Raw genomic sequence first — 26739 nt, forward strand, 5'->3', positions numbered from 1 at the left:
TTCTAGACACAACTCGGCTGCTAAAAACGATCAAGCAATGGGGCTCCTAAGGTTGGGGAAGGCTCTGATTACCAACTTGTCACGCCCTCGATGCGGCTATAGCTCCCACGTGTCGAGGCACGACTTAGATACATAACCGCATTGAAAGCAATGTCGCAAGTCAGGCAATCATTACAACATCCCATGTAATATATATTAAAAGGGGGAGAACATAGTTGGCTTACACTCGCCATGTCACATCAAAGTACATAAATAACATACATCATACAAACACTCATGGCCCGACTACGGCGCCAAAATAGAAGAAAACCCAACATGCGACAAGGCCCTGAATCAAACCCCAACTAGGCACCACTACTGATCATCAGGAAAAGACACGTAGTAACGCTGAGAGTCCTCGTCGAACTCCCACTTGAGCTCATACTCGTCACCTGGAGCGGAATCACCTGGACCTGCATCTGGAGTTATAGTAATCTGTGAGCCACAGGGACTCAGCAATCTCGCACCCTCGCGATCAAGACTATTTAAGCTTATAGGAAGGAGTAAGGCAAATATAAGTGGAGCTGCAGCAAGCGACTAGCATATATGATGGCTAACTTATACGCAAAAGAGAGCGAGAAGAGGAGGCAAAGCACGAGCGATAAGCTAGAAGAACAACCTGCGCAAACATTACTCCAACACCGTGTCCACTTCCCGGACTCCGCCGAAAAGAGGCCATCACGGTAACACACTCAGTTGATTCATTTTAATTGATTAAGGTTCAAGTTATCTACAACCGGATATTAACAAATTCCCATCTGCCCATAACCGCGGGCACGGCTTTCGAAAGTTCAATCCCTGCAGGGGAGTCCCAACTTAGCCCATGACAAGCTCTCACGGTCAACGAAGGAATAGACCTCCACCCGAGACACACCGATCAGACTTGGTAACCCGGTACAACAAGACAATTCGACAGGTTAAAACAAGACCAGCAACACCGCCCGAATGTGCCGACAAATCCCGATAGGAGCTGCACATATCTCTTTCTCAGGGCACACTCAGATGAGCGCTCCATACAACTAAAACCAAACCTCGACTTTCCCCGAGGGGGCGCTGCACAGGACTCTAGTTTGGACCAACACTCAGAGGAGCACTGGCCCGGGGGGGTTTAAATAAGATGACCCGCGGGCTCCGGAAACCCGAGGGAAAAAGAGGCTAGGTGGCAAATGGTAAGACCAAGGTTGGGCATTGCTGGAAAAGCTTTAATCAAGGCGAAATATCAAGGGGTTCCCATTATAACCCAACCGCGTAAGGAACGCAAAATCCCGGAACATAACACCGATATGACGGAAAATAGGGCGGCAAGAGTGGAACAAAACACTAGGCGAGAGGCCGAGCCTTCCACCCTTTACCAAGTATATAGATGCATTAAGATAACGTAGCAATATAATGATATCCCAACAAGTAAGTAAAAGATGTTCCAACAAGGAACGGCCTCCAATCTTCACCTGCAACTAGCAACGCTATAAGAGGGGCTGAGCAAAGCGGTAACATAGCCAATCAACGGTTTGCTAGGACAAGGTGGGTTAGAGTTTCAACATGGCAATTGGGAGGCTGACAAGCAAAAGGTAGGCATCGTAGCATTGGCATAGCAAGAGCGAGCAAACTAGCATAGCAAAGATAGTAGTGATTTCGAGGGTATGATCATCTTGCCTGCACAGTTGTCAGAGTTGACTGGATCCTCACAAGCAAACTCAATGGGCTCCTCGGTAGCGAACTCGTCTCCCGGCTCTACCCAACAAGACAAACAAGCAACAAGGATACAATCAACCACGTGCAAGACCAAGCAATGTGATGAAATGAAGATATGCTATGCGGGATGCGATGCGGGATGCAAAATGCAAGATATGACAGGAAATGCATGAACCTGACCTCAACTTGGAATTCCAAGGGTGCCACTGGAAAGATGAGATGAAATTGCTTGAAAACGATATAAAGAACGCCGGAATCGGAGTTACGGTTTGGAAATGGCAAGCGTTTTAAGAATGACACCGGTCTGCGATTTACAGCAAATAGGCATCTAAATGCAATGAGATGACCATGCTACAGCCATCAAACATGACAACAAAATACATGGCAGGGATGCACACAAGATGCTTAACAAAAGACTAGCACTGAGCCACAGCCAATTCATCCATTATGAGGTTCAAACAAGCATGGCAAAAACGCAAATGCAAAATAGATCTCAGACTTAGTGAAATCAACACTTGTCTGGAATTTCAGATCACGAAGCCCTCTTAGGAGCAGAAAAACAACATGATACATGACCTGATTAAGACAAGTAAGAACATGGCATGGAGCTACTCAACAAGCTTAACAAAAGTCCCAAAGTGACCTGGGGCCAAAAGGGTTCACAAAATATACTAACAGGCACACGAACATAGCTAAAACACAATCAGTTTTCAGACTTAGTGAAAACTGAGACATGCTGAAATATAACTCACGAAGGCATGTAAACGAGCTCGATGCACTCACTACGGTGCAAGTCATGGCAAGGCAAGCATACATCCATTAATAAGGCACAAAATGCTAGCTATACATGGCAAGAACAGTGGCATAGCATGCACGGATCAACTACAATAACATCGGCAAAATCGCAAACGAGTTGACAATCTGCCCAGATTCACCACTAAGCAAAAGAAGAGCTCGATTGACTCAAGCTAGGTTGCTCCATAATTGCAAACAAAGACATGGATGGATAGAGCATAACATTATTAACAAAACTCCTTTATAGATCATCCTCAAAAGAGGCACGGATCTCTAGAAAACAAGCTGAACATATGGCATCATGAACTGGATAATCCCAGACTTAGTGAAAACGACTAAGTCTCTGAAAACAGATTTCCCGGGTGCCTCACTTTGCAAGCTTGCACAAGTCACCACACACATCCTAAAAATGCATGGGTTGCACCTCTGGAAAGAAGACAAAATGCTTAACAAAACATATGAAGGACTCACAGGCATACCATGCACACATTAACCATGGCAAAAATGACAAAAGTCTAAGATGAACTAGCAGATCTGACAATTAACTCACGAAGCCTTCTTCTAACAGCATTTTGGGCATCAAGATGAACTCAAATGGAAATGATGCAATGGAATGAAATGATGTACTCGTTGAGACGAACATTTTGATATACTATATGTCCAAATCGGAGCTTGGATGCGGAGATATAACTGGTCAAAGTAGGCATAAACATTAGGGGAGAGGGAGAAAAAGTCAACCCAGATCTAGGGTTACTGTAGCAGCGGATCGGGAGCACTGTAGCAGCGGATCGGATCTGAGCTCGCCGGAGGACTCGCCGGCGTCGATGGATCGTGGCGGCCGGAGTTCGCCGTGAGGCAGCCGGAGAGGGCCGGATCCGGGGCCGGACCGGTGGGGCGGGGGTGAGGAGGAGGACGGCGGGGCCGGCCGCTGGCGCGGTTGGCGGCGTGGGACGCCGGACGACGAGGGGCACGGCTGGCCGGACTTAGGAGCTCGCCGGCCGGACGAAGAGACGGGGCGGCGCGGGCGGTGTACGGCATCGGGGAGGCGCAACCTCGGGCGCTGAGGCGTGGGGCGCGGCCCGGAGCGGCACGGGGGCGGGCTGGCGATGGGCTCTCGGGCCCGCGGCGGTGAGGTGGCGGCGGAGTGCCACGTGGCGGGCGCTGGGTGGCGGCGGCGGAATCCGGACGTTGTCCGGCTCGTCCGGACACGTCCGGCGGCGGCGGAGAGGGATTTTTTTAGGGTTTCGGGGAGAGGGAGAGATCCGAAAATGGAGGGGTCTATTTATAGACATAAGTGGAGCTAGGAGAGTCCAAATGAGGTGCGGTTTTCGGCCACGCGATCGTGATCGAACGCTCTAGGACATGGAGCAGAGTTTGGTGGGTTTTGGGCCAAAATGGAGGGGTGTTGGGCTGCAACACACACGAGGCCTTTTCGGTCCCTCGGTTAACCGTTGGAGTATCAAACGAAGTCCAAATGATACGAAACTTGACAGGTGGTCTACCGGTAGTGAACCAAGGCCACATGACAAGTCTCGGTCCAATCCGGAAATGTTTAATCCCCACACATGAAAGAAATCTAGAAAAGACCACCGGAGGAGAACGAAGCGCCAGAATGCAAAACGGACAACGGGGAAAATGCTCGATTGCATGAGATGAACACGTATGCAAATGCAATGCACATGATGACATCATATGAGATGCATGACAAAGAAAACAACACACGGAGACAAAGACCCGAACCCGAGAAATAAATATAACTTAACGCCGGAAACGGCAAGAGTTGGAGTACAAATTGGGAAAGTTACATCCGGGGTGTTAGAGGGGCACCGCACACGGCTAAAAGATCAATGATCAATTGTTGTGTCTCCAAGGGGTGCCCCCCTCCCCGTATATAAAGGAGTGGAGGAGGGGGCGGCCTCCTATGGCGCGCCCCATGAGGAGTCCTACTCCCACCGGGAGTAGGAATCCCCCCATCCAAGTAGGATTAGGAGTAGGAGAGGAAGGAAGAGAAGGAGAGAAGGAAAGGGGGGCGCCGCCCCCCCTCCTTGTCCAATTCGGACTAGATGGGGAGGGTGCGCGCGGCTGCTCTGACCGCCCCTCCTCTTCTCCCACTAGGGCCCATTAGGCCCAATATACTCCTCAGAGGGTTCCGGTAACCCCCCGGTACTCTGGTATATGTTTGAAACCTCCCAAAACACTTCCGGTGTCCGAACATAGTTGTCCAATATATCGATATTTATGTCTCGACCATTTCAAGACTCCTCGTCATGTCCATGATCATATCCGGGACTCCGAAATACCTTCGGTACATCAAAACACAAAAACTCATAATACCGATCGTCACAGAACTTTAAGCATGTGGACCCTACGGGTTCGAGAACTATGTAGACATGACTGAGACACATCTCCGGTCAATAAACAATAGCAGAACATGGATGCTCATATTGGTTCCTACATATTCTACGAAGATCTTTATCGGTTAAACCGCATAACAACATATGTTGTTCCCTTTGACATCGGTATGTTACTTGCCCGAGATTCGGTCGTCGGTATCTCAATACCTAGTTCAATCTCGTTACCGGCAAGTCTATTTACTCGTTATGCAATGCATCATCCCGTAACTAAATCATTAGTCACATTGCTTGCAAGGCTTGTAGTGATGTGCATTACCGAGAGGGCCCAGAGATACCTCTCTGACAATCGGAGTGACAAATCCTATTCTCGATCTATGCCAACTCGACGAACACCATCGAAGACACCTGTAGATCACCTTTATAATCACCCAGTTACGTTGTGACGTTTGGTAGCACACAAAGTGTTCTTCCGGTAATCGGGAGTTGCATAATCTCATAGTCATAGGAACATGTATAAGTCATGAAGAAAGCAATAGAACTAAACTAAACGATCAAGTGCTAAGCTAATTGAATGGGTCATGTCAATCACATCATTCTTCTAATGATGTGATCCTCTTAATCAAATGACAACTCATGTCTATGGCTAGGAAACTCAACCATCTTTGATCAACGAGATAGTCAAGTAGAGGCATACTAGTGACACTATGTTTGTCTATGTATTCACACATGTATTATGTTTCCGGTTAATACAATTCTAGCATGAATAATAAACATTTATCATGATATGAGGAAATAATTAATAACTTTCTTATTGCATCTAGGGCATATTTCCTTCACAATCCCACTTGTGATAATGAAGATTTCAGCATGCCTTCTCCTGAAACATTGAGTAAGAGTTAGCCACTAAACATATAACACAAGGATCCATTGTTTTCCATCCGATGAGGTCTTCGTATTTAGTACACTATGATTAATTATGTAATGCATATATATGTGGAGAAATCATTGGAATATAGCTAACATATGTTCAATTGCAATTGTTGCGAAATCTGATGAATGTTCTTCATGTGGACACTATTTGTTCAATTGACTATTGTGGCGAATTTGCTTTTTGGGTGCCGATTCAAAATGGCATATTTTTGTTTATTGGTTCGATTGAATATTGTGGCGAATTTGCTTTTTGCGTGCCGATTCAAAATGTGATATTTTTATTTATTTGTTCAATTGAATATTGTGGCGAATTTGCTTTTTGCATGCCAATTCAAAATGGCATATTTTTGTTTTAACCTGGCAATTGCTCCGCACACGGTTCAAGTAAATGAGTGTGTGCGATCCACATCGCAAAGCATACGTCAATCGTAGCAGAACCGTCGGTGATACATAGCAGATTGCAAATGATGTGAAGTGCTACTAGGTGTGCGTAGGGTCTCTAGAACCATTTGTGATATCGCGTTATCGCACACGAGATCTCAGAGTAAACCATGCCCAATGTAAAATACAATCCCAGTCGTAATTTTTTCAGGAAACGTGTGGGATCCGAAATGAAAAGCACACGTCACTCTTGAGGCAACCGTCGGTGATACCCAACAAATCGCAAATAGTCTGCAGCACTTGTATGTGTGCGAAGGGTCTCCTGAACCGTTTGTGATAGAACATTATCGCAGACGGTAATTATTGGCAAACGTGTACGATGGAGTCTTGCATGGCAGACGGGTTACGCAGAAAACTCATGTGCGATGGGGGCACAAATCGCACATAGTTCATATGTTGGCCCGTGTGCCTTACATAATGTTTCCCAAACGGTTCATTACGACGTACCGTATGGTTTCACTGCGCCATTAGAAACATTTAATCACCGTTACCACACGTGTGAAAGAATTTATTGTGTGCTGCATCACATACGATTACATTTTGGAAGGCCTCTGGATCACTGCTCCATATCCCCGACGGTTTCTGGGTCATGTGGGAAGGACACCCTATCGCCCACACTCACTTGGCGACGGTCCCAAATGTCGTTGCGGAAAGGGGTTAAAACTGTTTGTATAGCACTGGCGCGTATTAGTGTAATGCAATCGCTCGGGTTCAATTAGAGCCCAAGGCCTCGCTCGGGTTCAGTTTGAGCGCAACACCTCGTGCACACGCGCGTACGTGTATGAGAGAAACGCGCAAACCTCCGTGCATCGCTCGGCCCCGACCACCCGCTAACCGGGAACTCCCCCATATTTTCTTCGCCCTCACTTCTACCATGATTTTTTCCATCATGGACGGCCCAAAGAATGTCATGCAGCTGCGTCTCCGGCCAGGCCGGGATGAAAAGCCCATTTTCTGTCATTATTTTTTGTCATAGAAGTAGCAGCCCACCATATCTATGATGATACCGGGTTTTGTCACAATTCTCGTCATAGAAGTGTCATAAGCATGATAGGAAAAAATTCGTTTGGCCCAAATGTCACGGACGTGTCTATTTTTGTAGTGCAAATAACCTCTTCTCAGTGGCAAGTTTGAAATCATAGTTGAGCTCTTTGATTGCCCAATAAGCTTTATGTTCTAGTTTAAGAGGTAAGTGACATGTTTTTCCATAAACCATTTTATATGGAGACATACCCATAGGTTTTTATAAGCAGTTCTATAAGCCGATAATGCATCATAAAGTTTCTTAGACCAATTCTTTCAAGATCTATTAAGAGTCTTTTCTAAAATCAATTTAATCTCCCTATTGTTCAATTCTACTTGACCACTAGACTGAGGGTGATAAGGAGATGCAATTATATGGTTGACATCATATTTAGCAAGCATTTTACGGATGCACCATGAATAAAATGTGAACCACAATCAGTCATCAAATATCTAGGGACTCCAAACCTCGCAAAAATAACTTCTTTAAGAATCTTAATAGAAGTGCTATTATCAGCACTACTAGTTGGAATTACTTCTACCCACTTAGTTACATAATCAACAGCAACTAAAATATGTGTATACCCATTAGAGGAACACTGGTACATCGAGGTGCTATACAAACGGTTTTTAACCCCTTTCCGTGATGGCGTTCAGAACCGTCGCCAAGTGAGTGACTGCGATAGGGGGGTCCTTCCCACACGACTCAGAAACTGTCAGGGATATGCCCTCCTGGCACACACGCTCGGCAAAATGAGGTCATGTGCGACCGGCGAGCGCTCAAATACGGTTATACGTACAGTAGTACTCAAAAAATACTCCCTATGTTCTAAAATAGATGACTCATACTAACTTTAGTACAAAGTTGGGTCATCTATTTTATAACGGAGGGAGTACAATTATACATGAAAAATTGTTTCCGGTCGTAAGTACATCCCACACGGTCTGTCCCTGCTAAGCGTTTCCATTCGTATGTACATTCCGCATAGTCAATCCAAGGAATACATTTTTGTTAGTATGTACATCCCACGTAGTTAATCAAAGAAGTACATTTCCGTTCGTATATACATCCCACATAGTCACTCCAAGGATAATGTTTCCATTCGTAGATACATCACACACAATTTTCCCCATTAAATCGTTTGTCATAGCGTTGCCATTGCACACGATATTAAAAAAATTATCGTTTGCGTTATTGAATGCATCACACACGGGTGCGTGAAAGAAACTATGTCACAAAGGCTGTCCATCACACACACATTTTATGTGGTAATCATTTGTGCAAGGTGGCCTAACGCAAACAGTTTTCAAGAGGATGTCGTGCGTGATTGTTCATTGATCCAACACGGTTTATTCCTAGAAACTGTGTGCGTTGCCTGAGGTCATCTCCCATGATGTTTTCTCAACAACATTTTGCAATAGAAAAACCCAATTAGCAGGCTAATTGTCCTATTATTAATAATCCATTTATTAATCTAATTGACATTTCATATTAAGCACACAATATATTTCATTTCCATATTAAGGAAGCAGGATTTCATAATTGAAATGCATCAGAGTTCAACATCATATAGCTTCAGCACTCAGCTACGCCATTACACAGCTGCACCAGCACCAAGTTCAGATGCAACATCTACAACCTTTCGAGATTAGCATCATAGACAGAACATAGACAAATGAATCTCCCCTGAAAAACTGCTGAAGCAGAAGGCGAATATTGAGCCTTCATTGATGTTGAAGGTCTTTGCAACTTTAGGCCAGTGCATGTGGATGATTGACCATCCATCCTTCATCCTCTTTAGGATCACTTTAATATTGAACCGTAGGTGTTTTATGAAAACATTCCTCGCCTCCTGACCATACAGGTGGTTTGAGAGGTAATCATCAGTGAACTGCTTTGGAAAGGCCTAAAAACAAGGATATCCATAAATATCTTCTCCGGATTTGAAATGGCGCAAAGGGATTAAAAAGACAAGGTATAATAGTTAGTACCATCCCGTATTGAACTGATGTCTTCTTCATTGTGTAGACAACGATCTTGTTGTTGTTTGTCACTAATTTCTTTATCGTAACAATCTTTCTGAGTGTCTTGACTCGACTGATATTAATGGACAACTCATTTCCACATATGCAAAAAGGGTCAAATAGTGGGTCAAAACCTCTGACAGTTGGACCTACATGTGCAAGACCAAATTATTAAAAACCTAAAATTTTAAAAACAAGAAGTGGAAAGGTGTGTTATTAACAACATGCCTAATATTTAAAAACAAGCAAATGTAGTCATTCAAACTTTTATTGTGTAGGTCTAAGTACGCTAGTTATTGGCCCTGTTTGGATGCATGGGTTAGAGTTAGTTTGAGTTAGTTTGGGCTCAAATAGCCCTAAAGTATCCAAACGTGAGGGCTAGTTTGAGCTAGTTGTGTCAAACCCACCCAAAACAACTATCCCACCCAAGAGGTGTTGATTGGGGCTAGTTCTCCTAGTGCATTTATTGTCAATCTAACACTATCATCCAAACACCTCTTTGGCCAAAGTTAGTTCAGGGTTAGTTATTGTTGAGTATCATTGTTATTTAGGAAACGTAGGATAGCGTAGGATTTATTCTACCTTTATTTGTACTCCAAGATGACCATGTACTCCTATATATATGTCGAAGAGGCTCAAGCAATACAATCAACTATTCCACCAATCTCTCTCTCCCTTTTAACAGTCATGAGCTAGAAACTAACTCTAACCTCTAGCTAAGTTAGAGTATCCAAACAGTGCCATTGTTAAATCAAATGGAAAGGTGTGTTCAATACTCCCTCCGGTCCTTTTTACTCTGCTATAAGAATTGTCTGAAGTCAAACTTCATAAAGTTTGACCTTATTTATATGAAAAAATATCAACATCTAGCATGCTAAAGTTATACAATATGAAAATTTAAGTCATGACACATGTACTGATATTTATTTCATACTGTGAATGTTGGTATTTTGTTCCATAAAGTTGGTCAAACTTTAAGAGGCCTGACTTTAGACCAATCTTATATGCGAACTAAAAAGATTCGGAGGGAGTACAACATGCTTAACAGCAACCAAATATAGTCATTCATAGAGCTATTGTTAAATTCGGTATTAATGAAATTGAACTGCACAATTCATACTAGCACATATAGAACATCACATTATTAATAGCTAAAATAAACAAGGCATACTATGAACAACCAAAGATGGCAATTGAAACTAGACATATGCTAACTAGAAACAACTGAACACCATAAACCATAGAAATAAAAAATGCTTAATGCAAACAACCTAATATAGCAATAAATACTATACAAGTTCTCACTACAAAAGTGGTTCGAGAAAAAAATCATGGGTTTCCTCACTTGTCACAGATTGGCTCCCTCCTCGTGGTCGCCATCGATGATGTCTGACTTTCCAGCTAAGGATCCTAGGCCAGCGTCGCAGACGTGTCCTTCAGAAATGACAAAAGCGGCTCCATGGCGATGAAGGATGGCAAATTGTTCCTAACAAGCCGCATGAGATCAGCGGTAGGGCCGTCGATGAGATTGATGGCTATCGAACCCGACGAGTTGCGGGTGGGCAACATAACCTGTGACATAACCCGCGTCAAGCCTTTGGTGTCGACGGCCTCAATGTCGTAGCCAGCATCCGTGACATGGCCAAATACTCAAGCCTGCTAATTGAAATGCTTAATCCAGGTCCAGTCGTCATTGTCAGCTTCCTCAGCGGTCACCATGTCGATGTCGGGCGAAGAGGCCGCGGTAAAGCTCTTTGGGCCATTCGCTCCTCGATCTCCCCGAGAAGCATAGGCGGGCTTATGATGCGACGCTCTGGAGTGGGGGTGGGGATGGGGATCTCTGGGAAAGGGAGTGTTTCACAGGCGTCATCTAAGAAACTCAGGGTGGTGAGGGTATGCATATCGATGGGTAAACTGCACGAGCAGACCGACAGAGGTTGACGATGGAGGCGGCGCAGCGGCGTAGCGGCGGCGGTGGTGACCTAGCTAGGTTTGGAGCGAGAGAGGGGTGGTGTGTGTCGGCATTCTGGGAACGGGGGTCCCCAGACTTGCCTGCCTGCGGCCCACACATTGGCTCCACCAGCGGCCCTGTACGGCCCATCTTATTTAGCAAGCACTCAAGACCCTCATGAGGGGCCAATCCTCGCGAGGCGGACGACACAAGACCTCCTTGGAGGAAGATTCACCAGGCAGGCTCACGAGGGGCAGAGAGATCAAGGTAAGGGACACCTCGCGAGGTTTCTGTGATGCAAGCCATGACGACTGGAGCCAGGCGGGCGCCAGCGCGCAAATTGTCCTCATTTCCTCTTTGCTGCTAAAGGGCCAAGCGCAGGCGAGGAGTCCCGAGGCATCAGGCAAATGTTTCCATATCGGTGCAACAAGACCAAGACCAGTAGGACGGCAAGACGGAGGTCACCATGGAGCCCAAGATGGCATTACCACCAGAGCCTTTGGCAGGCGAAGACCACCTTTAGTCAGGATAACTTGTATGAGTTGTCTCCCTTCGAATTTGGCCGTTGTGGGATCCCTTCCCGCTCAATATTTGGGGAGAGGACCAGGGCCTCTATAAATAGGACTAGCCACCATCGTAGGAGGCAAATCACATTGGATCGGAGCCATTCCATCCATATCCTCAACTACTCAAGCTCACCAAGCACAAGAACACCTCTCCTCAGGAGGTTGTTCTTCCCTTGTAACTGTTCATTCTCAGCCCAAGAGGCAATCCACCACACCACACTAGAGTAGGGTATTACACCACATTGGTGGCCCGAACCAGTATAAACTCTTGTATCTCTTGTTCTTTGGGTTCGTCGAGCTAGGCCATGAGATCATGATGTGCGCGAGCTAGAGAGGGGGAGAGATCTTTGTTCGCACCCCAGTGTTCGAACCTCAAGGGTTTTACCGGACCCCGAAATCCAACATTTGGCGCACCAGGTAGGGGTGCGCCGAAGCTTTCCCCTCGTCAATCCGTGCTTCGCCACTCCACCAAGTTCATGGCCGATGCTCGTCGGGCCCGTGCTGAGTGCCGGGCCGCTCTTGCCACCCGCCTCGCTCAGACAACCCCTGTCGGCGGGCCTCCCCGTCATTCTACGCCATGATCCGCCAACGCCGCTACCAGCCCGGCGGCAAATGAGCAGCAAGCCTCCTCACTGCACCCCTCCGTGCGGCGAGACGGCCACACCGCCACCCCGTCGCTGACTCTGGCCGGCTCATCGTCTCACGCTCACCGCACACCCACAGGCGCGCAGGCGGCGCTGCTCATGGCACACGAGTTCCTGCGTTACCGCCCGGTCGATGACCTCTACGAGGACTGGTTGGACCGCATCGCCGAGCCTGTCAGCACCACAGGGGGCTCTCCTGCACCATCCCTCTCGCTGCCTCACCCGCCCCCAGCTGCAGGCGATATGGCTCACGGAGCGCCTCCGCCCCCTCCGCATCAAGACGGCGCCCACACGCCGAGACGCGCGGCTCATGGAGCGCCACCGCCCCCTCCGCGTCGAGACGGCGTCCTCGGTCCAAGATCTGCGGTCCCGCGGCATGATCCACCGCGCCGTGTGCCCGCGCACGAAGAAAGAAGCTGCCAAGAGATTCCCCGTCCGCAAGAAAATGCTCCACCGCCCCCAGCATCGCAACGTTAGGATCGCTTGCCGCAGCAGGGCCGTGCGCCACTTGCCGTGGCGGCGCAGGGACACCAAGATCAGGCTCTGCCTCCACGACGGGCCTCGGTGGCCGCGGAAGGCTACCGCGCCTTCATTCTTGAGCTGTGTAGCATCGTCTGGCCGGGCAAGTTCAAGTCGGATCTGCCTGCTCGCTACATTGGCACCCCCGAACCTGCAGAGTTCTTGCAGCTCTACGAGCTGAGCATCGAGGCGGCCAACGGTGACGAGAAGGTCATGGCGAACTGGTTCCCCATGGCTCTCGAGGATGGCCCCCGCTCATGGCTCCTGAACCTTCCCCCGGGCTTGATCTCCTCCTGGGATGAGATGTGCGACCACTTCATCGCCAACTTCCAGGGCACTCGAGACTGCTCCCCCGGCCGCGGGTGACCTGCGCCGCATCAAGCAACAGCCGGGAGAGACCCTGCATAAGTACATCGAGCGCCTCAACAACGTGTGCCTCAAGAGCCCCAAGGTGACGGACGAGGCCATCATCTCAGCGTTTTCTGATGGCGTCTGCGACATCAAGATGAAGGAGGAGCTCGCCATCCATGAGGACATGTGCACGAATTTGGAGCTGTTCAACATAACAACCAAGTGTGCAAGAGCTGAGGAGGGGCGTCTCTCCCTCCTCGAGCTCCCCGCTGCGGATACAGAGGAGAAGAAGGCCAAGGCCAAGGACATTAAGTGCAAAGGGGTGGCCGTACTCACGGCAGAGCCAGATACCAAGTGCGGCCGAGACCTTCCCGAGTCGTCCAAGGGCAGCCGTACGTTCTGCGCGTTCCACAATGTGTGCAGCCACAACACCAACGATTGTCAAGAGCTCAGGGCCATTTGCGATGGATGCTTCGGTCGACGCCCGAGCGCAACGACCGGGGCTACGGACGAGTAGGTGCACGAGGTGGAGGATGTTGGGACGACCGCGTGCCTCGCCAGGAGTGGCACAACCAACCTCGCGAGGACCGCTGGCAGGACCAGCTTCGTGAGGGCGCTTGGAGGGACCAGCCTCACGAGGACCGCCCTCAGGGCAATCCTGGTTTCCCTCCGCTACCGCCACCACCAAGGAGGAACGACGACCACCAGCAGGACGAAGGGGCTAGGGGCTTCCAGGAGCCGCGCGCCATCGCCTGCATCTTGGGTGGCGCTCAGGCCCTAGCCTCCTAGCGCATCCTCAAGCAGTTCTCTTGCGAGGTAAATGCAGCCCTCCCCAAGCTCGAGGCCACGCGCCCGCTCAGATGGTCCAAGTACGCCATCACCTTTAGCTTGGCGGACCAGCTCAAATGCGCGGCAACCGCCGGAGTTCTCCCGATGCTCTGTTCACCCGTCATCAGCAATGTCCAAGTCACCAAGACCCTCATCGACGGCGGTGCAGGGCTCAATGTCCTGTCCGTCGAGACGTTCGACATCCTTCAAGTGCCATACGATCAGCTCCAGCCCATGAAGCCTTTCTTAGGAGTGACTGACGGCTCCACCACCCCGATAGGGCAAGTTTGTCTCTCTGTCACCTTCGGTCTGTGCGACAACTACCACACCGAGCTCGTCGACTTTGACATCGCCCACATCCGCCTGTCGTACAATGCCATACTCGGGTACCCAGCGCTAGCCAAATTCATGGCAGTCACCCACAATGGCTACAACATCCTCAAGATGTCGGGAAGCGGCGGAATCATCACAGACCCCTGCGTAGAAAGAGACGCGGTGTGCTCCCTCGAGTGCGCCTTCCAAGCTACATCAGTCGGAGACCCTGAAAGCATGTGCGTGCAGTACGCTCCTAAGGCCAACCCCAAGAAAAAGAAGCAGCTACTCTGCACTTGGCCTCAGGGGAGAGGCGCCTCCAGCGGCACCACCTCAGGATCGGCACCCGCACCTGGGGCGCCTCCCTCCCTTGCATAGGGAGGCACGCCCGGCGCTCTCCTCGGGCAGGGCTCGGGAGCTCTCTTCTGGAGGGCCTCGGACCTAGCCAGCATCACGAGGGAGGTGCTCGGGCACCACGTGGAGGCGTGCTTCATGGCACGTTTCCCTCAGGAGGACACCGAGCGAGGAGCGCCTAGCGCTCAGGAGTTCATCACCAAGGCCACTCAGGAGCTATAGGATGCAAGAGCCATGTGCGGCGACCGTCGCCCACCTGTTGTAGCTCCCCACCCAGGCGAGGGTGGTGAGCTGCGCGTCTGCATCAACATCCTAGGGCTCAACAGGGCTGCATCACAGGAGCGCTTCTGGCCTTCGCGTGCTGGACGGTGTGAGGGCCCACCTCATAGCTACGTTCGCATGCCATTCGGCCTGCCGAGCGTGCCAGCCACCTTCCAGCACAACCTGCGGAGCATCCTGGTAGGTCAGTAGGCCAGGCATCACGCAGTCCTGGAGGAGATGAAGACGCTCCTCAGGAGGCCACCTGAGCCTCCAGAGCCTCCCAAGCTCTGTGTCTCGACGGCTCGTGATGAGCAACTTCTTCGCCACGCATATACCTGGCCATGGGAAGCCCGGCTCGGCCAGCCCGGCCCGACCCGGCCTGGCCCGACGCTGCTCCCAGGCCGGGCCCGGGCCCGTCATTTTTGCACTTTTCTGAAGGTCGGGCCAGGCTCGGGCCCAGAAAACAGGCCCGATGGCCGGGCTGGGCCCGGACCAGGGTTTTTTGCGTCGGGCTTGGCTAGGCCAGGCCCGAAGCCTAGCCCGGCCCAAGGTATGGCCAGGTATGGCCACACATCTTCAGCTACCCCAACACTCCTCTGACAACCAAACCAGGTAACATTTTCCAAGTTTATTTATCTAGGAGCGCCCCCTAGTCTGCATCATTCCTAGGCCGTGTGGGTCTGTCCCTGCGGCATGTATCCCTTTACATCTTTAGTTCACCCTGCTGGGGGCGCACCTAGGGCTGCATCATCCCCAGGCTGCTCAGGTCTGACCCAATGGCATGTATCATTCTTGCATTTACCTAAGCCAGTTTGCTTTCCATGCATAAGATATCTATCTATGGTTATCACCTGCTTGATAGTCACCCACCATTGGAGCCGCGCGCCTACCGTCTTTCTTCAAGATCCTTCGCATAAGAAGGCTAGGCACGGCGTCTGTGCTCGGGCCCGTCCCTGCAGCATCGATAAATCCAATGACTGAGCTCTGACTGGCGGGCTGACCCCGTTCACGTCACCTCCTAGGGTCGTTGTTGCTTGGCCTTCTCGTGCGATAACCTCAGGAAATTCATTCGGCGCAGGTTGCCTAACCATCTCGCAGGAACACCACAACCATCAAGAACCAAGACCTCGTGAGTCCTACGCTGGCTCACGAGTGCCCAGACACACCTTGTTGGGGATATGATTACTGGAGGTAAACCGGCTAGGAGTGGCCGGGTTAGCTCCATGAAGATAGAAGCTCATGAAGACGTGAAGATGGTGGTGCTTTACGAAGGCCCAAGGCCCAAAGGCGGGTTAAATCCTCTAGATGTAAACTGACTTTGTCATGTAACTTGTATTGTAAGTTAGAGGAATAGAGACCGAGCCGGACACTTCTATGATCCGGCCTCGGGACTCTGTAAACCGGCGGGCGTCAACCTATGTATATAAAGGGACGACCCGGCCGCGGTTTAGGGACGAGGGACAACAACTCGAGAGCCAGGCAAAGCGGATTCGCTCCCTGGTCATCGAAACCCCAGCAATACCAATCACAACTAGACATAGGCTTTTACCTTCATCAAAGGGGCCGAACTAGTATAAAACCCCTCGTGTCCCCTTGTCCAGTTTAACCCCTTTAAGCTAACCAGTAGCGATGGCTCCACGACTAACTCCTTTCACGAGGACATCTGCCATGACAAACCCACGACAGTTGGCGCCCACCATGGGGCTATCACACGATGGTTTCTAGTTCTTGAAGGGCAGCTTTGATGGGCTCAAGGGATACGCTATGGGCCGGATGATGAAGAGTCATCGTGGCAACCTCTACATCGACAATGCAGGATGGGGTCCCGGGGCCGGTTCAATTGAATACAGGTATCGGGTCCCCTTTGGTGGGATTCATGTCTTCATCGGCAAGATCGGCGAACCGGGCCCTGAGACGGATACCTGCACCGACATCATTGTGACGGCTCAGCGTGCAAGCCCTTCCCCGGTTCAGCCCATAGCAAGGCATGTTTTCATAGGTGTCATCCATGGAGCGAAATATGAGGATAGACCGGCATCTGATGGAGAAACCGTTGTCTGCTCTGACGACGAGTCTTCAACTGGAGAGACCGAATTATCGGAGGTTCCGATGGCAACAGTATTTTGGACCCCCTCGATCTGCCAAACCGGGTCGCTATCTTCATGGCCGGTACACAATCAGCACACCACTCGTCAACCGCCGCGGCAATGCTCTCCGGTTCAGCGACAGCAATGCCGGTGGGAGCAGGGGGCTCTGCGCCGCCTTCGGCTCAAGTTCTGTCTGATTTGTTCGACACTTTGGCAACATTGATGGCCACAGAGGTGGACGCAGCAGCCCGGGACCAGCACAATGCGGAGATTGCAAAGGTGAAAGATCAGATAACTCAGGCTAAAGCGGACCTAGCAGCAGAGAACACTAGGATGGCTACGAAACGGGCCGAGTTGGAAGCTCAGGCCTACCGGCTTAGGCTGGATCAGAATGCCTTAGAGGAAGTCATTAGAAGAAGATACCAGTCGCATCTCCCGCCGGGTTATGAGCCAAGGAATCTCTTCAACACGCTAGGAGCAGGAACTAGTAACTAGCCATTGTTAAACCGGACGGAGGCGCCAGGAACAAGAGCGTTGGTTCAGCCGCGCACGATGGACCCACCTCGTCAAAGCAACATTGTGCCGCAATATGTTCCGACGCCCCCGGGGCATTACTCCAACCCGTTGGACAACATTGTGACCACCGCTTCACGATTGGCAGCCCTCCCAACTGACGGCGAGTCACCAGTTGTGATTGAGACACGACGGGCCAGAGAGCTCCTTCAAACAGCTTTAAACCAGCAGCAGGCTTATTCGCATAGTCGCGAGAGGATTCATTCCACCCCCCGCCCGAGCCGAAGTTACAACAGGCACGTTGAGGATGAACGGGTCGTGTCAAGCAGTGCACGTCGCCGTAACTCGCCGCGAGGGCACAACCCGGCAGGTGGAGGTGCTAATGCGCAGGATGTGGTGGATCATGGTCGTGCACGTCGAGAGGCCGAGTTAGCAGCTTTGCATGGAGCTCGTCAACCTACTCCAGTTCACCCTACCGCTTCAGTGGAGCCAGGTGTGGTCTTCAGTTCCTTAGGGGTGTCGTGTCTCACCCCCGCTTTACGTAATGTGCGACTGCCCAAGGATTTCAAAGGCCCTCGTAAGGTGCCCAATTACACCGCCGATTTGCATCCAGAGGCATGGTTTGAAAGCTACGAGATGGCAATGGAGATGTTAGATGTGGATGAAGCGGTGTGTGCTAAATACTTCACCATGATGTTGGAGGGGACAGCTCGTACTTGGTGAAAGAGCTTGCCAGCTAACTCTGTCGGATCATGGGCTGAATTAAAGCACCGGTTTATCCAGAATTTTAAGGATACTTTTAAGCAGCCTATGTCAATTGTGGACCTGGCCACTTGTGTTCAAGAGGATGGGGAGTCTACAACCCATTGGGTGAAGCGGGTCTCAGCTATTCTGCATTCGTTGGATCGCATCAATGCAGATACCGCAGTGTTAACGTTGGAGGGCAATTGCCGGTTTTTGTCGCTCAAACAGAAGTTAGGAAGGCTCAAACGTCACTGCAATGATATGTCAACGCTTATGGCCGCTTTGGTTAAATATGCCGATTCAGATAATACCAAAGACCCTGACTCAGAGGAGGACAAACCGGGGAAAGGAAAGAAAAACGGCAACACCAAGGGACAGCAGCATAACCCGGCAGGTCATGGGAATAATGGTAAGTGCAAGGCCGATAATAGTTTGGACTTTGTGGCTAACACCAATGCTCAGGATAATGGTCAGTGTCGTAAGGGCAAACAACCCCAGAGGGGCGGAGGTTCAGGCCCCAGTCTGGAGCGCTTGTTAAATCAACCTTGTCCAAAGCATGGATCAAAGGAGAAGCCAGCGTCACATCTTTGGAAGGACTGTTATATCATGCGAGAGTTCAAGAACTTCAATATGTTTCAATACGACAATGGCCCTCCCAACGGTTCAGGAGGTGGTTTTCATGGGCCGAGTTATGGAGGTGGTAGCTCCGGTTCAGGATTTCAAGGCAATCAAACCGGCCATAACAATCAAGGGAACCAGGGAAACCAGGGAGGTTATAACCATCAGGGGAATCAGCAGCAGCAGTCAGGTTATCAGAGCAATCCGAAGCAGTTGAATAGTGGGCAGTAGTCTTCACCACTAGCTGGTGCAAGCGTGATCAAAAGCTTCACAAGAGGGCAGTAAACTCTGTTGAACTGGTAGTGCCTCAGTATCTGCGCTGGTCTGAGCAGCCCATTTTATGGAGTAGAGAGGATCACCCACCCCGGGTTGATAATCCAGGTCATCTGGCCTTAGTGGTGGCACCCCAGGTCTGGGGGCACAAGTTCACCAAGGTGCTCATGGATGGGGGAGGCAGTATCAATATTCTCTACTATGATACCTTCTGCCGTATGGGGTTGACAGATAAGAATCTTAAACTGTCGAACACCGTTTTTCATGGTGTGGTGCCCGGTAAGTCTGCATATCCAGTGTGCAAGATAGCTCTAGAGGTGGCCTTCGGAGATGATCATGATTCAAGGTCAGAAACATTGACTTTTGAGGTGGTGAAAATCAAGAGTCTGTATCATGCCCTGTTAGGGCGACCGGCTTATGCAAAGTTCATGGCACGGCCGTGTTATGTTTACCTGCAGCTTAAGATGCCAGGTCATAAGGGGACCATCACAGTACATGGGAGCAGGAAGATTGCTTTGGAATGTGAGTAAGGCGATGCGGCTTGTGCTGAGTCGGTTTCTGCCACGAAAGAGCTGAAGTTTTATAAGGACAAAGTTGATCCGGCAGACATGACTTCCTTGAAAAAGCCAACTACAGAGCATGATCCGGTGTTGAAGTTTAAATCGGCCACGGACACTAAGATGGTTGATTTTGTTCCTGGCGATTCATCCAAGCAGTTCAGCATCAGCGCTAACTTGGATCCCAAATAGGAAAGCGCGCTCATCGAGTTCATCCATGAGAACCGGGACATCTTTGCATCGAAGCCTTCTGACATGCCAGGTGTACCGAGGGAACTCGCTGAGCACACACTTAATGTTGATCCTAAGTTTAAACCGGTCAGACAGTTTCTCCGCCGCTTCAACGAAGAAAGGCGCAAGGCTATTGGTGAAGAGGTAGCTCGGTTGTTGGCCGTAGGGTTTATCGTGGAGGTCTTTCACCCAGAGTGGTTGGCTAATCCGGTGCTGGTTCTCAAGAAAAATAGCACTTTGCGTATGTGTGTGGACTACACAAACTTGAACAAGGCTTGCCCAGTAGATCCCTTTGCCCTCCCTCGTATTGATCAGATTATTGATGCTACGGCGGGTTGTGACCATTTGTGTTTTTTGGATGCTTATTCTGGTTATCATCAGATCAAAATGGCAGTTAAGGACCAGGAGAAGGCAACTTTTATAACTCCCTTTGGAGCCTTCTGCTATGTCTCCATGCCCTTTGGGTTCAAGAGTGCCCAGGCGACTTATCAACGTTGTGTTCAAAATTGTCTTCATAAGCAGATTGGGCGCAATGTTCATGCATATGTGGATGATATTGTGATAAAGTCCAGGAAAGAGGAAACATTGATAGATGACCTGAAAGAAACCTTTGACAACCTCCGAGTTTACAAGATGATGCTCAATCCGGACAAATGTGTCTTTGGTGTCCCGGCAGGCAAACTCTTGGGCCTTCTGGAATCAAACAGGGGCATTGAGGCTAATCCGGAAAAAAATTCAGCAATCATGTCTTTGGCTAAATCGGCATGTATCAATGACGTTCAACATTTAGCCGGCTAGATTGTGGCTTTGATCCGGTTTATTAGTCGTCTCAGGGAGAAAGCTATCCCTTTATACCAGATGTTAAAGAAAACGGATGACTTTGTCTGGAGCAATGCGGCTGATAAAGCATTTGAGGATCTGAAGAGGTAGTTAGCTGAACTGCCTGTGCTTGCAGCTCCGATCGATAAAGAGCCTTTACTGTTGTATGTGGCTGCTAATGCCAGGGCTGTTAGTGTGGCTATTGTTGTGGAGCGCAAGGAGGCTGGAAAGGAATATCCGATTCAACGGCCGGTTTATTATATCAGTGAGGTGCTTATCGAATCAAAGCAGAGGTATCCACATTGGCAGAAGCTGGTGTATGGGGTGTTTATGGCAAGCCGGAAGCTCAAACATTATTTTCAGGGTCATCCTATCACAGTGGTCAGTTCAGCCCCTCTAGAGATATCATTCAAAACAGAGAAGCAACTGGCCGGATTGCCAAGTGGGCTGTTGAGCTTGGACCTCACGGGCTCAAGTATACACCTCGCACAGCAATCAAATCTCAAGCACTTGTGGACTTCATCAATGATTGGACAGAGTTGCAGGAACCAGAGGAAAAGCCAGATAACACATATTGGACTATTCACTTTGATGGTCCGGGCAATTGGAGGGCTCGGGGGCTGGAGTTATATTAACTTCCCCGTGAGGTGACAAGTTTTCTTATGTTCTCCGCTTAATGTTCCCTTGTACTAACAATGCAGCTGAGTACGAGGCCCTACTCCATGGTCTTCGGATGGCTAAGGAGATGAACTTAAGCCGGGTTAAGTGCTTCGGTGACTCGGACCTGGTGGCTCAACAGGTATATGGCACTTGGGATTCTAAGGACCCACTCATGGCTGCGTATCGACGAGAGGTGGATATAGTGGCTGGTCATTTCAAGGGTTATCAAGTTGACCATATAGACCGGCGAAAGGATGAAGCGGCGGACGCTTTAAGTCACCTTGGCTCCCAGGGTAAACCAGTCCCACCTAATGTTTTCCTCGACGTCCTACACAATCCGTCGTTTAGGATACCAACAGAGGAGGAGTTGGCTATTCTTGACCCGGAGGCCCAACTGGTGGCAGCTTTGCAGGTTATACTAGATTGGACAGTCCCATACTTGGCTTACATGAACCCGGGCGAGTTACCGCAGGATGAAACCTTGGCCCGGCAGATAATCCGGCGTTCCAAGTCAATGACCATAGTCAATGGGGAGTTACATCGTTACAGCGTCACAGGAGCGATTCAGCGTTGTGTGTCTCCTCAAGAAGGTTGTGAGATTTTGCGGGAAATCCACGAACGAGATTGTGGTCACCATGCCGGTTCAAAATCCTTGGTAGCTAAGGCTTTGCGTCACGGTTTCTATTGGTTGACAGCTCATGCTGATGCTGAGGATTTAGTCAAAAGGTGTGATGGCTGTCAAAAATTTGCACGTCGCGCTCATGTTCCGGCTCAGGAGTTGAGAATGATTCCAATCACTTGGCCATTTGCGACTTGGGGGCTCGATATGGTTGGACCCTTTAAAAGATCCAAGGACAAAAGACCTACCTATTAGTGGTAGTTGACAAGTTCACCAAGTGGGTGGAAGCAGAGCCAGTCAGTAAGTGTGATGCAGCAGTTCAGCTCATCAAAAAGGTGATATTCCGGTTTGGTTTCCCACACAGTACTATAACTGGCAATGGTACTAATCTGTCAAAGGGTGAGATGGAGGAATTTTTCCAGCGTGAGCACATCCGGCTTGATGTAGCATCAGTGGCTAACCGTAGTCTAATGGTCAAGCTGAGAGGGCAAATCAAGAAATTTTGAGAGGTATTAAACCCCGGCTTATGGTTCCTTTAAAGCGGACACCGGGTTGTTGGGTGGAGGAGTTACCTTCTGTGTTATGGAGCATCAACACCACACCTAACAGATCTATGGGTTACACGCCTTTCTTTATGGTTTATGGAGCAGAGGCGGTTCTTCCTAGTGACATCCGTCATGACTCGCCCCGTGTGGCAGCTTATGTTGAAGCTGATAATGAGAAGGCACGTCAGGATTCACTGGACCTGTTAGATGAAGAGCATGATCTCGCAGCAGCACGTTCGGCGATTTATCAACAAGATCTCCGACATTATCACAGCCGCCGGGTTAGGACCAGAACTTTTCAAGAGGGCGATCTAGTGCTCCGGCTCATCCAGGATCAGACTGATATGCACAAGTTATCCCCACCTTGGGAAGGACCTTTTGTGGTCAGCGAGAATCTGCACAACGGGTCATACTACCTCATTGATGTTCGAGAGCACAAGGACTCACGTAAATCAGAAGAGGAGACCAAGCGGCCGTGGAATATAGCTCTTCTTCGGCCTTACTATACTTGAGCCACAGGCTCTTCTTATGTACATATTTATGACAATGTATATATTATATAATAAACCGGAGCCTCGAATAAAGCGGGATCTCTATTCTTTTTACATCATGTGTGAGCCTACAAGAGCTTCTACTGACAAAGCGGAGTTTTGTTAAACCGGCCTCTACGGCCACACGGATATAAAGAAAATCACTAGGGGGCTTGGTCGTATCCGGACCATAGCTACACCTCTTGATCGGTTTAAAACCAAAAAGGGATATCACTAGGGGGCTTGGTTGTCTTCACACCATAGCTACACCTCTTGATAGGCTTTAAGCCAAAAGGAAATTATGCGGATCCAAAGAGAGTCTGTTGCTTTAAGCACAGCTCAAACATTGGTAACCACTGAGCACAACTCACATATTACCTGGGGGCTCCTTGCTTCTCAACAAACAATGAGCTTGAACCCCTGTAATAGGCTATCAAGCCAGGCTTGGAAGCCAGGTGTATTCACCTAAAACCCCGGGTTAACCTGCCTCTTTAAGTAAGCCACTCCGTCCAGGTAAATCTGGTATGACCCATCGAACGTTTGACAAGTCAATCCCATGGAGCCTGAACTTGTCAAAGTTAAACCGGTGATTGGTTAAAGATTGAGGTCCATCTTAAAAGGATTTGCAAAATGGTTTAACTCAGTGGCCTGGCAGCCCACGAAAAGCCTCGATTTAGGGTCTGGCAGCCCATGAAAAGCCTTGCATATTTCTTGTCTTTGCTGTTTTTTATGATAAGGAATTTATGAATATTTTCTGGTAAACCGGTGTTCTTTACAACCCGGCATGACTTTCAACGCTTAGTTGTCAGTACATGATCAGTTTCAAATCAGTAGTATATTCTTTCGGTCTGGTTTTTGACTAGATATCACCAGCATTATGCGGCTATTATAGCCCAATATGGTTTCTATATGAACCGGCAAGAGGGCAAGGAGTTGACAACACTCCAGATTGGTGTTTTTTCACCTTTACCATACAAGCAGTTGGTCAGCCAACGAGGTATGTCACAGATATTATTTATTTTATCTAGTTAATATCCATCTTGGTTATCCATCCAAGTTATGTATATCTTTTGGGCACCATGACCCGTCTAGTGGTAAACCACTAGGATGCTTTCAAGTTCTTATATGCAGGAACACAAAGTATAATGGACTATGCATAAAATAGATCCCAAAAGTGGAACAAGTTTTCAAAATATCAAGCAACACAAGCATGCTCGATGGCATGGTAGATAAAGGTGTTTCTGCTATCCTATTACAAGGAGCTTCAAAACGGCCCAAATTGAATAATTATTTCAAGCAGTGGCAGACTGTAGTTGATAAACCGGTCGCCGGTTTAGGATGCTTCATCAGGGCGGCTTGACGATTGAGGGTCATCTGGTACAGTCACGTCCTCTTCATCCCTCCCCAGATGCTGGAAATCAACCGTTGACCAATTGATTCTGGTTAAAGCTTGAAACACGACCTCTTCATGGATAAGGCTGGAGGGGTCAATGTCAGGAGCGTAAGTATGCTTATGAATTGGAGGCACAAGCTCTTCAACATCATGGATCACAGCAGGCTGTCTCTTTCCATCAGCATCGTAAACCGGTTGGAAGTGAGATAAATCGGTGTCCTCCGCCAGTTTGCTTGCTATTGGCCACATCTCCTTTGTAAGCCTTCACAGATCGTCATTACTGAAGTTTGAGCCATCCTCTTCCACGCCAGGATATCCTTTGATGATATCTGCCGGTTCAAGATCCGGAATCCATGCCTTGGCCCGGATTAGCACGGTTAGCGCTCTTGATCTTGTGGCTGATCTCTTCAGTTTGGTGATCCGGGCAGGTAGCATGGCCAGCTTCTCAAGTGTTACCTTTATCAACGATGGCGCCGTCTTGTTATACGCTGAAGTGCAAATAGAACGCTGGGAGCCAGAGTATAGTTGCTCCATCAAGGTGTACGCCGCTTTAAGCTTCATCCGCATGTCAGAGCCCAGATGAGCAATGCGGGTCCCTGTTATGGTTTAGCATCAGTAAACCGATCAATGATAAGATCTTATGAACTAGACAAATGACATGTGGAGGTACTTACCAAACACAGCGGATGTCATGGCATCAATCTGCCGCTTCAAGCCGGTTAGTTTGTCTACCACTGGCTTCAGGGCTGCTTCTGCATCCTCGGCTTTCCTGGTTAAACCGGCCTTTTTCTGTTTCCCAGTCAGCATGCTCCTTGTTGAAGGTCTCTTTCAACTTCTCCATAGCTGCCAGGGAATTAGTCAGCTCCTCTTTGGCTTTGGAAGCCTCTGCTTGTTGAGACTTTACGTTCTCTTGAAGATCAGCGGTTTGAGCATCCCTCTTACTCAGCTCGTCCTGCAATGGCGAAGATATATCAACAACGGGATATGTATTTTCTAAGTACCAAGCTTATAACAAGTTATGCACTTTGTACTTGGGGGCTAATGCCTATTCACTCTGTTATCAACAAATCTTCCACAAGTCTCAAGTACAATGCAAGCATTATCCTTAACACTTGGGGGCTAATGTACATCTGTTCAAAACTGATGCATTGATTCAAGACCCGGTTTACCTCGCAAAGCTAAACTGGCCCTTGGGGGCTACACCGATGAAAACTACATGAATACAAGTATAAAGTATCGGTTTTGTTTTTACTAAGGACTTGACATATTGAGGATCAGCATGCAAGGATTAAGATATTACAAAGTCCCGGTTTATGATTAACATCATAAACCGGCCCTTGGGGGCTACTTGGGCTGATGTCTATACTTTGGAATCAAGAAAGGAAAGGTGATGAAAATACCTCATAGCGTTCCTTCATCAGGTTCACCAAAACCGGCTTCATAATCACGGTTTGAGTGTAGACGGTTTAAAAAACCAGAGTGGAGTTCTTCAGCGCTGAGATGGGAGTAGCTTGACAAATTAGTGCTCCATTTACCCTTCTCCATGGCAGCACGCTCTTCCTTGGCACTATGTTTGGCCAAGATTACAGGATGGCCAGGAGAGTTGTGGCCCATACCGGTAATGATAACATCGTCTCTTTGGCCTCTAGTAGTTTTTACGGGTGATGGTGGAGTGTCGATGGCTCTCACCGGACTGGAAGACCTGTCGTCAGCCCGGATTGGATCTGCCGGTTCACTGTCTGGTACAGCAATGTCAGCTTCTGGTTGATTATCAATATTCAGATCTTGAGGGGGTGGTTCATCAAACGTGGCTTCTGGATTTGGACCCTCCGGTTCAGCCGTCCGTTCCAGTTCAACCGTTTGCTCTGGTTCGCGAACCACCTGGTCTTCGGGCGGATTGTTCGCCCGAGCCTTTTTGCTGGGTCTAGCTTTGGTCATAAAATAGCAATAGATGTGAAAGTTAAAGCACACTACAAAGTATGAACAACATCAAAAGAAGGAGTTCAAGTACTTACCCAGCTACGGTTTTGAGAGGAGGAAGTTGGGTCGCTATTGACTCGCCAGA

The sequence above is a fragment of the Triticum aestivum genome, chromosome 6A (assembly GCF_018294505.1).
Source record: "Triticum aestivum cultivar Chinese Spring chromosome 6A, IWGSC CS RefSeq v2.1, whole genome shotgun sequence".
Classification (NCBI taxonomy): domain Eukaryota; kingdom Viridiplantae; phylum Streptophyta; class Magnoliopsida; order Poales; family Poaceae; genus Triticum; species Triticum aestivum.